The sequence below is a fragment of the Panthera tigris genome, chromosome A3, assembly GCF_018350195.1.
Source record: "Panthera tigris isolate Pti1 chromosome A3, P.tigris_Pti1_mat1.1, whole genome shotgun sequence".
NCBI lineage: Eukaryota > Metazoa > Chordata > Mammalia > Carnivora > Felidae > Panthera > Panthera tigris.
In genome coordinates, this window is record NC_056662.1 from 93,422,378 (window position 1) to 93,434,512 (window position 12,135).

Consider the following 12,135-nt stretch of genomic DNA (forward strand, 5'->3'; position numbering starts at 1 on the left):
TCTAAAAAAACCGTAGAGCAGATCAATGAAACCAAGAGTTGGTTTTTTGTAAAGATAAACAAAATTGATAAACCTATAGTCAGGCTTCTCAAAAAGAAAAGGAGGATGACCCAAATAGATAAAATCATGAATGAAAATGGAATTATTACAACCAATCCCTTAGAAATACAAGCAATTATCAGGGAATACTATGAAAAATTATATGCCAACAAACCGGACAACCTGGAAGAAATGGACAAATTCCTAAGCATCCACACACTTCCAAAACTCAAACAGGAAGAAATAGAAAACTTGAACAGACCCATAACCAGCGAGGAAATTGAATCAGTTATCAAAAATCTCCCAACAAATAAGAGTCCAGGACCAGATGGCTTCCCTGGAGAATTCTACCAGACATTTAAAGCAGAAATAATACCTATCCTTCTCAAGCTGTTCCAAAAAATAGAAAGGGAAGGAAAACTTCCAGACTCATTCTCTGAAGCCAGCATTACTTTGATTCCTAAACCAGACAGAGACCCAGCAAAAAACCAGAACTACAGGCCAATATCCCTGATGAATATGGATGCAAAAATTCTCAGCAAGATACTAGCAAATCAAATTCAACACCATATAAAAAGAATTATTCACCATGATCAAGTGGGATTCATTCCTGGGCTGCAGGGTTGATTCAACATTTGCAAATCAATCAATGTGATACATCACATTAATAAAAGAAAAAAAAAGAACCATATGATCCTGTCAATAGATGCAGAAAAAGGATTTGACAAAATTCAGCATTCTTTCGTAATAAAAACCTTCGAGAAAGTCGGGATAGAAGGAACTTACTTAAGCATCATAAAAGCCATTTATGAAAAGCCCACAGCTAATATCATCCTCATTGGGGAAAAACTGAGAGCTTTTCCCCTGAAATCAGGAACACGACAGGGATGTCCACTCTCACCGCTATTGTTTAACATAGTGTTGGAAGTGCTAGCATTAGCAATCAGACAACAAAAGGAAATCAAAGGCATCAAAATTGGCAAAGATGAAGTCAAGCTTTCACTTTTTGCAGATGACATGATATTATACATGGAAAATCCGACAGACTCCACCAAAAGGCTGCTAGAACTGATACATGAATTCAGCAAAGTCGCAGGATACAAAATCAATGTACAGAAATCAGTTACATTCTTATACACTAATAATGAAGCAACAGAAACACAAATAAAGAAACTGATCCTATTCACAATTGCACCAAGAAGCATAAAATACCTAGGAATAAGCCTAACCAAAGATGTAAAAGGTCTGTATGCTGAAAACTATAGAAAGCTTATGAAGGAAATTGAAGAAGATACAAAGAAATGGTAAAACATTCCATGCTCATGGATTGAAAGAATAAATGTTGTCAAAATGTCAATACTACCCAAAGCAATCTACACAATCAATGCAATCCCAATCAAAATTGCACCAGCATTCTTCTCAAAGCTAGAACAAGCAATCCTAAAATTTGTATGGAACCACAAAAGGCCCATAATAGCCAAAGTAATTTTGAAGAAGACGACCAAAGCAGGAGGCATCACAATCCCAGACTTTAGCCTCTACTACAAAGCTGTAATCATCAAGACAGCATGGTACTGGCACAAAAACAGACACATAGACCAATGGAATAGAATAGAAACCCCAGAACTAGACCCACAAACGTATGGCCAACTCATCTTTGACAAAGCAGGAAAGAACATCCAATGGAAAAAAGACAGTCTCTTTAACAAATGGTGCTGGGAGAACTGGAGAGCAACATGCAGAAGGTTGAAACTAGACCACTTTCTCACACCATTCACAAAAATAAATTCAAAATGGATAAAGGACCTGAATGTGAGACAGGAAACCATCAAAACCCTAGAGGAGAAAGCAGGAAAAGACCTCTCTGACCTCAGCCGTAGCAATTTCTTACTCGACACATCCCCAAAGGCAAGGGAATTAAAAGCAAAAATGAACTATTGGGACCTCATGAAGATAAAAAGCTTCTGCACTGCAAAGGAAACAATCAATAGAACTAAAAGGCAACCAATGGAATGGGAAAAGATATTTGCAAATGACATTATCAGACAAAGGGCTAGTATCCAAAATCTGTAAAGAGCTCACCAAACTCCACACCCGAAAAACAAATAATCCAGTGAAGAAATGGGCAGAAGACATGAATAGACACTTCTCTACAGAAGACATCCGGGTGACCAACAGGCACATGAAAAGATGCTCAACGTCACTCCTCTATCAGGGAAATACAAATCAAAACCACACTCAGATACCACCTCACGCCAGTCATAGTGGCTAAAATGAACAAATCAGGAGACTATAGATGCTGGAGAGGATGTGGAGAAACGGGAACCCTCTTGCACTGTTGGTGAGAATGCAAACTGGTGCAATCACTCTGGAAAACAGTGTGGAGGTTCCTCAAAAAATTGAAAATAGATCTACCCTATGACCCAGCAATAGCACTGCTAGGAATTTATCCAAGGGATACAGGAGTACTGATGCATAGGGGCACTTGTACCCCAATGTTTATAGCAGCACTCTCAACAATAGCCAAATTATGGAAAGAGCCTAAATGTCCATCAACTGATGAATGGATAAAGAAATTGTGGTTTATATACACAGTGGAATACTATATGGCACTGAGAAAGAATGAAATCTGGCCTTCTGTAGCAATGTGGATGGAACTGGAGAGTGTTATGCTAAGTGAAATAAGTCATACAGAGAAATACAGATGCCATATGTTTTCACTCCTATGTGGATCCTGAGAAACTTAACATAAGACCATGGGGGAGGGGAAGGAAAAAAAAAAAAAGAAGTTAGAGAGGGAAGGAGCCAAACCATAAGAGACTCTTAAAAACTGAGAACAAACTGAGGGTTAATGAGGTGTGGGAGGGAGTGGAGGGTGGGTGATAGGCATTGAGGAGGGCACCTGTTGGGATGAACACTGGGTGTTGTACGGAAACCAATTTGACAATAAATTTCATATTTAAAAAATATGTATTTTAAAATGATGAGAACTTAATTTTGAACACATACTAATGTACATTTTTACTCTCCCCCCCATTTTATGTTTTTAATGTCACAGTATACATACTTTAACCTTCTGTATGCACTGACAAATTATTGTAGTTATAGTTATTTTTAATACTTTTCACTTTTAACCTTCATACTAGATTTATAAGTTATTTACCCACCATGATTATGACATTAGAATATATATTTTTACTCTTGTATGTTTTCCTATGACTAATTAGTATCCTTTTGTTTCAGGTTGAGGAATTACCTTTAACATTTCTTGTAAGGCTGGTCTAGTGGTGATGAACATCTTCAGTTTTGTCTGGGAAACTCCTTATTTCTCTTACAGTTCTGAAGAACGTCTTTATTGGGTAAAGTATTCTTGCTTGGCAGGTATTTTTTTTCTTTCATTCTTTCAGCACTGAATATATCCTGCCACTCCCTCTGGCCTGCAGTTTCTGCTGAAAAATGGGGATAGACTTATGAGGGCTCCGTTGTGGATAGCAAGTTGTTTTTTTCTTGCAGCTCTTAAGATTGCCTCCTCATGCTAACTTTTGATAGCTTAAATTATAATGTGTTTTGGTGTGGGTCCATTTGGATTCATCATATTTGGAATAGTCTGGGATTCCTGGATCTGGCAGTCTATTTCTTTTCCCAGGTGAGGAAATTTCAGCCTTTATATCTTTGAATAAACTTTCTGTCCCTTTCTCTTCTCTCCTTCTGGGAGTTCTATAATGTGTATGTTGATCTGCTTGATGTATCCTTTAAGTTCCTCAAGCTATCTTCACTCTTTTAAATTGTCTTTTATTGTTGTTTCTGTAATTGGGTGAATTCCACTTTCCTGAATTTGAATTTGTTGATCTTTTCTTCCACCAGTTCTAGTTCTTTGTTGAACCCCTCTATTGAATGTTTCATTTCAGTTATTGTATTCTTTAGCTTTGTGATTTCAGTATGGTCCTTTCCTATATTTTCTATTTCTTTGTTGAAATTCCTGCTTTGTTGTTAATGCATTGTTCTCCTGACCTCAAAAAGCATCTTCATGACCATTATTTTGAACGTTTATCAGGTAAATCATTTCTCTCCACTTCATTAAGATCTGTTTCTGGGGGTACCTGTGGCTCAGTAGGTTAAGCGGGCAACTTCAGCTCAGGTCATGATCTCGCGGTCCGTGAGTTCGAGCCCTGCATCGGGCTCTGTGCTGACAGCTCAGAGCCTGGAGCCTGTTTCAGATTCTGTGTCTCCCTCTCTCTGACCCTCCCCCGTTCATGCTCTGTCTCTCTCTGTCTCAAAAATAAATAAACGTTAAAAAATAAAAAAAAAAATCTGTTTCTGTAATTTGATCTTGTTCTTTTGTTTGGAACATATTTCTGTTTCCTCATTTTCCTTGATTCTCTGTGTTTGTTTCTGTGCATTAGATAAAAACCATCTCTTCCACTCTTGGCGCTTGTGTTGCAAACTTTTGTGCTTGTCCAAGCTGCCTTCTTTTCTTTTAGTGTCTCCCAATAATTGAGGACGTGCGAAGACCATCAGTATCCTAGAGAGGAGGATCACATTCTGCACCTACATTGAGCCTGGCTGGCTGGATGCCAGATCTCCAGACAGCATCTGTAAAAGTATGCACTTAGGGTTCTTCCAAGGAGAAATTGGGAGAAGCGCTTTTTTTGTATGCTCTCTCTGTGTTGGACCCAGGTATATAGCTGTGGCAAGGGGGCTGCTTCTTTGTTTGCTACAGTCCTATGTTATACATGAATTCAAGCCCCCTTGGCTATCAAAAAAACAGGCAGTCCAGGAGCTTAGGCCCTGGTTGGCAGGCCTAAATGATGGGGCACCAGACATATACATAAGCTCCTTCGCAAGAGTTATTGGTGATTTCTGGAGAGCTTTGGTGAGAAGGTGGAGGTGGTGTCTGCTGGCTTCCCAGGTCTCCAGGGTGGATCACAGTCAGACCCTTGATACATACTAAGTGAGAAGCCTGATCCTCAGGCAGTAGCTTTTAAAGTATGCAAATAAGTCTCTACTAGGATAAGACTGGGAACTAGAGGTTTTTTGTCTGCTTGCTCTGTGCTAGACCTGGGGGAGTAGTTCTCAGGAGCCCTTTAACACTACTTCTGTGTTTGCTATCATCTTGTGATTCTCACTGACATAAACCCCATTGGCTTTCAGAGCTGGGTGCTCTGGGTAGCCCATTCTCAGTCTTAAAGTTGGCATACTGGATGTTAGGTCTAAACACTTCAATCCTCAAGGAAAAGCTGGGAGTTAGGAGTTCTCTCCAGATTATATGGCTCCATGCTGGGGGTAAGGTTTATGACAACAGTTGCTCAGCCATTCCTAGGCATTTCAAAGTGGGTTATGTGAGTATATTTTCATTTGCCTGAAATGTAGGAGTTGCTCAGCTAGTTTCTATATTTCTTTCAAATACAGTTGCCATGTGAATAGCTGTAGATTCAACTTGTCTAAGGTAAGATGAGTTTTCAGAAGACTCCTATGTTACCAGCTTGGATCAGAACCTGTCTGTGGTATTTTGCTATGGCAGCCCAAATGGACTAAAACGATTTCCTCAAAATACTTAATATTGTGGACACGTCTATTGTCCACCAGATTACTTAGCAGTTTGGGGGGATGGAAAGAAAGGGGTTAGATAATATGTTTCATCTATTTTAGTGCCTGTTTACCTTATTTTTCATTCTGTGCTAAAACATTCAAGATTTTCTCAGTATGTGTCTACCTGCACAATATTTTTTTTCTGAAGTATACATACGGGTATGAAAATTCTCCTACTTCCTACCCTATGTTTTAGTTCAGAACCAGTTCCTTCTCTTACACTTTTGACTTCTTCATCAACTTAGTTTTCTCATTCTTTAGTTCTTACAAGTTTTATATCTAACTATTAGCATCTGTACCTATTGTTCAGGTTCCTTATCTATTTCCAGTTCTGCCTTTGGCTATTGTCAGATTTATTTTTAATGTTTGAATTATCTCATATGGTTTCTTGGAAAATTTTTCCAATATGTCTTTAAGTTTTATGAGTTGATTTTTTTATAGTTTCTATTCTGATAATCACTTATACTACATCATAATTATTTTAAATTGGTATCATATGTAGTATAAAAATTCCCAAGATTTCAATTGCAAACAGAAGTTAAGTATTTTCAAAAGATTTAGCTTGTACTTTGCAGAATGCTTTATGGAGATATATTTGTTCTAACTTTTCAAATTATTCCACACATATTTAACTGCTTAGTATATTCATATTCATATCTCTAATGCTATTTTTCTCTTTGCTTATTCTAAGGACATGAATATAATTGTCAGAATTATGAGTTGTTATGGGTTCTGTCGGTCTCTGAGCATTCTTATTAAAATATTTCAGCTCAGATGAAGAATAGAGATTTTATATCTTTAGTTATTTTAGTTTAATAAGTTATTGAGTGTGATAAAAACCACCACTACAGAAATGAATAGATCTTCAGGGCAGGTGGGAAATAGACCTTACAGTCACAAGTTATCAAACTTTAAAGAGTCTACTTGAAAGGTACACTGATAACATATATTGAAAGGGTCAACTATGCATTTCAGAAGAGGTCAGATTTATATTTGAAAATAAAGGAGGTTACAGTATTTGTTCTTAAGTACAAAGAGGGTATAACATTGAAGATCTGTAAAGGCTTGAATCTTATTCATGGAAATAAGACATCAAGAATATCTTTGTCATTTGATAACTTTTAGTACAGGTGTCACTCTCTCCTATTAAGGAGCAAAGTGTCTTACCTTCCTTACTTAAAATTTAGGAGGACTCTCTATCCCTGCCAATTGTCAGAAAACATCTTGAAGAAGATCTTGGGTATGCTCTGATATAAACTAAAACCTGCCATTGTTAGGACAAAGAACAGTGTGCTGCACCTAAGTCCTTGGGTGACCACTTTCCTGCTTTCTTGAAATGCCATTTTTTTAACCAGAAATTTTATGTTTTGCAAACTTTTCTTCTCGCTGTAAGTAACCTGTTACCTTGGCAGCACTAGGAGGTTTCTGTTATAACTCCATCAAATTTTCGACTTTGATAATAACAGCATGATGGTCATGAACGCAAAAACCTCTTTCCCAATGGTACCACTGTTGTCCAATGGTACCACTGTTGTCATGAAGATCCAAACACGAAACCAGGAAGCACCACTATGAGAGCCCTTTTGTTTAAATTTGACCCTTTGCATACATACCATATACCTTCTTGCTTCCTGATCAAGCATCTGAGCCTACAACCCTTCTGCTTTAATGGGTTTCCTTCTACTTAACCTCATTTGCTATTCTTTCTTTTCTTTACATGTCAAATACAATGGGAGCATTCATTTTTACTTTAACCCATAATTCCTGCAGAATATATTGTAGAAAAGCCTTGATGTTTATTAATCAGTCAGATTTACCTGGTTTCAGCAAGTGACTTTACTTTTTCAATATATTCCCTTTGGCTTTTAGGGGGAATTTTTAAAGAGAAAATAAGTTCAGATTTCCAGTTTTACTGACAAGCATAACAATTGTAATTATTATTATTATTAACATTATTATCACTGTCATTATTATTATTTGTTTCTTCCACCTCTAATGATTTGTATAATGTTTTATGATTATTACTTTTTCAGTATATACAGAGAATCAGTTTTATTTCATACATCAAACATAAGTTTTGATAGCATATTTTGAGGTATATATTATATTTAATGTATATAATAAACATTCTCAATTTTATAGAATTCAGTGGTTTCCAAAATAAGCAATAAGACAGAATATATGTATTTCTTACTTTCCAATAAATTAAAAAATATATATACCAACTAAAAACAATATCCCAAGGAAGCTTCAGTGTACAAGTTAACCTAGAAAAGAATTGGCAAATATACCTTTTGTGAAAAACAAAATTTTAAAAAGCATAGATTTGTGTGAAGAAACAAAGGTTCTATTAACTGAAGCCTAGAACTTTTGTTTTGTTCACTTGTTTTTTGTGATTTTTTTTGAGGGGGGTTAGTTTGAATAGTTCTTTTCTTTTTTTTTTAAGTTTTTTATTTATTACTGAGAGACAGACAGAGACAGAGCATGAGCATGGGAGGGGCACAGAGAGAGACAGAGGGGAAGAGACAGAATCTGAAGCAGGCTGTAGGCTCTGAGCTGTCAGCACAGAGCCCGACGCAGGACTCGAACTCACAGAGCACGAGATCATAACCTGAGCTGAAGTCGGACATTACACCGACTGAGCCACCCAGTCGCCCCAAAGTAATAGTTCTAAAAGTAAACGAATTCTGAAAATGTCATCACCACACTTTGTTAGGGATATAGGTGAATATCATTTTCAATCACTACCCCTGAATCCATCTACAGCATCAAAAGGTAGGAAAAGTTTAGAATATTGTTCTCAATTACAATGTTCTTTACTTTTACAATACAGAGCAACTTCTTCTAACTTTTTAAATAATTCCAGCAAAGGTAACAGCAAATATAAAAATTCTATAGTGTAATTCCACAGAGAGATTTGAAGTGTTGACTTGGGAGTGACACTGAAGAGATGCAAAGAGTAGGGAGTAAAATATCCTTTGCATTTTCTATATTATACAGACAGATATAAAACTTTTTCAAGACATCTTGTCTCCTGGGTAATGCATGTGCAAAGCATTTTCTTATATTGTCTATTCATTTTATGCCTCCCATTCCATTTCACATTATATTTTTTGAACATAAATTTTCTGAAAACTGTTGACTCAGCTAAGATTCGTTGAAATAGAACTATTTTCATCCATAATTATCTATTAAAATACCATTCTACCTTTTATTGGGTTTTCTAATCAGAAGACAAACTTGAGTAGCAAGTTAATGTATAAGGGATCCGGAAGTTTAATGAAAACATACCTTCAATATCCCCTATGGGCAGTTTGCTGACAAGATTACTATGCAAGTTTGACCTTTTCTCTCAAATTTCTGATACAGCGTGCCTGATCTAAGGTCAGGTATGTTGGCGTGTAAAATGACATATGGGGGAAAATGATCCTCTACTATCTGTTTATGGAGGACATCTTAAAGTGATATAGATATGTCTCTGGTACATTCAGACCTTGAAGTCTGGCAAATTTCCTTGTCAGTATTTGGCCATTTTATTCTGCGAACAGTTGGCAATGAAGAAGAGTGTCTTTTGTGGTTTTTTTTTTTGTTTGTTTTTTATTAACAATATTTAGGTAGCTAAAAGTTTCCTTCTGTTCGAAGGTTCTGATTAATATCTATTAATAATAGTCTTGCTTTATCAATGTTGAACATTAGTTTCCATTGCTATTAGTCTAGCCAACTTTTTTGTTAAGCAGAAGATTCTCTAGCTGCTCTTAACAGGTGCAGACATAAATTAATTCATCCTCATGAAGAGGCACTCTTTAACCATATGCTCACAATAAAGTTAGCCAATATGTTTTCTGTAAGGTTGGGAGACTTGAAGAAGGAATAACAATGAAAAAGACTTACTATTCAGTTTCTTTGGAAGAGAGGTTGCTGCTGATCTCCTTTGTGCAAACTTTGCCTAAAATCTGCAGAATGAATATATGTATATGTGTGTGTGTATATATATATGTATACATATTTATTATTATTAATATTATTATCACTGTCATTATTATTGTTTCTTCCACCTCTAAAGAGGACACACACGAACACACACACACACACACACACACACACACACACACACTTCCTTCTATCCCTTTTGTGGACAGTTATACTGTCAAGAGAATGCACATCCAAAAAAGGGTACATCTGAGTTGTTACTTTACTTTGCAGCTGCAGCTGTTTTAGCTCAGTTAGTCTTCCTGTCTTTATCAAGATGCTTTTTAAATCACATTTCCTTAGGGATAACTGGATCTGCCATCCTTGGTTATCAACTTTTCATCCCATCTGCTACAGTTCCTATTATAGTTGCAGTAAAATACCACAAACAGGCTGGCTAAAATGTATAGAACTGAAAATATTTGGCTTTGTGACCGAGCACTTAAACTTTACCTAATTTCAAGGCATAGAGAGGTATGATATGATTTCCTATAGTTAATTTTCAATGCCAGTCTCCTTTACAATTCTCCTGCCTCCATTGTGATCTAGGCTGTTCGGTTGTTTGACATACAATGAAATAAACTTGGCCCGGGAATGAGAAAGTGCCTATTTTAATCTCACCTGCCCTTTTTAAAATACACACTGGGCAAGTCACTCATCTCTCTTCAGCATGAATTACAAAATTAGAAGTATCAAGGTATAATAAAACCAGCACTAACCTTGGGATCACAGAATACGGTTTGAGGTGACATTCTCCACTTTAAACTTCTGCACTGTAATTCCTCGGGTAGTTTGATTGAGTACCCAAACTCCTCCATTTTTCTTTGTTACATGGGGATAATAAAAATCTTCCTGAAAAGGTGAGGGGAGGGTAACATATGTTAACCTTTATGTCATGCAGCATAGCACAGAGCTCTGTACTAGTAGGATATTCAGTTAAAGTTAGCGAGATTTATAAGGAGAACTAGAAGATCAGGAGCCTTTAGCTCTAAAGTTTTATCTAATGTCTAAGATTTTCCTGTATGAACTTGGCAGAACCGGTAAAGATTACAATTTTTCCTTACTCTTTCCCACTTAAAGATTCATTTTGTAATATATTGTTCTATTTCCTTTGTATATAACACAAGAAATATTGATTAAATTTCATACACAGCTGGGAAGAAACATGCTTATAAAACATACTAATGATACTGAGTGAGGGAAATGAATCTAAGGCCTCCCCCATTTCAGCTATCTCCAGAATAATCTGAGTAAATTTTATGAAACCTGTGTGTAGCAGAACTTTAGCTATGGAGCGAAATCTAGCATTTCACTGGAAATAATTTCACTTTGGATTTTCTTTTTTAATCTTTAAAAGAGATATGCTCTTAATTCACATTCTTTTTGTCTATGTCTTAAAATATTTGATACTAGCTTTTTAGGAAAATGCTTTTGATTTGAAAATTGATTCAGGTAACTTCTGTTTAAAAACAGGTACATTCTCTCTGTTTTGATCATACATAAATTCAAAAGGGGTGTACTATGCAACTGAGCTGAAGTATACGATTACATATTACTGAACATTAAAGACAGGCAATCAGTACTATTTTTTTACATTTTCTGATTAAAATATAATAAATGCAACCCAGAAAAATATTAAGATGTAAATACTGAATATCATTTTAAACCCTTTAATCAGATATTTTGATGTATCTCTTTTGTTTTAGTTTAAAAATGTAAATATAGGGGGGTGCCTGGGTGGCTCAGTCAGTTAAGTGTCCAACTTCGGCTCAGGTCATGATATCACAGTCCGTGGGTTTGAGCCCTGCATCCGGCTCTGTGCTGACAGCTCAGAGCCTGGAGCCTGTTTCAGATTCTGTGTCTCCCTCTCTCTCTGACCCTCCCCTGTTCATGCTCTCTGTGTCTCAAAAATAAATAAATGTTAAAAAAAATTGTTTAAATATAAATATAGGAATACAGCAAATCCTTATGTACTCACTACCAAAAATGAGTAAATTTTAAAAATCACATTGGCCTCAAGTTTTTTAAATGATAAGGCATTACACTGCAGTACATGAACTATATAATCATAATGACAACCCCATGAAGTAGATAACGCTAGTATTTCCTCTAAATGGGTTGAAAACCTTAGTCTTAGAGTGCTGAAATAAGTGTGTTGGCTCAATGCTTCCTTGGTCCTCCATATACAGAGAACCAGAAGTAAAAACCAGGGCCTTTTCATATGGTTGCTATAGCTGGTAATGGAAAACAGGTAAATATCTAAATCTGAAAAAAATCATGGAAAATTTTTTCCATGAGGATAAAAGTCCATTTTTTCTATCTTCAGTAGCTCTTCAAAGAAAGGAAATAAAAACTAAAGATATAGGAGCAAAGATATAAAGGAAAAGCAGAAAGACTATATTACCCAGGAATAACTTTGATGATAAATTAATTAACAGAGCTAATGGCAAAACTATAAATTAAGATTTACTAGAAAATTGGTATATGTGTGAAAAGTGGCAAAAGTGGAACACAAAAAGAATTTTTGCCTTACTTGTT

General features: G+C 36.1%; 1 long non-coding RNA gene across 2 annotated transcripts in view; it reads right to left on the reverse strand.

The window, feature by feature from the left end:
- LOC122237039 overlaps positions 1–12,135 on the reverse strand; it is a 112,571-nt gene that overhangs the window by 27,231 nt on the left and 73,205 nt on the right. Inside the window, exons 3-4 of one of the 2 annotated variants that reach the window (XR_006215236.1) lie at positions 10,317–10,449; positions 9,520–9,581 (exon numbers count right to left, since the gene is read on the reverse strand). This is a non-coding gene — a long non-coding RNA (uncharacterized LOC122237039). Of the gene's footprint in view, positions 1–9,519; positions 9,582–10,316; positions 10,450–12,135 lie in introns of those variants that run through there. The other variant, XR_006215235.1, reaches the window with a different exon arrangement.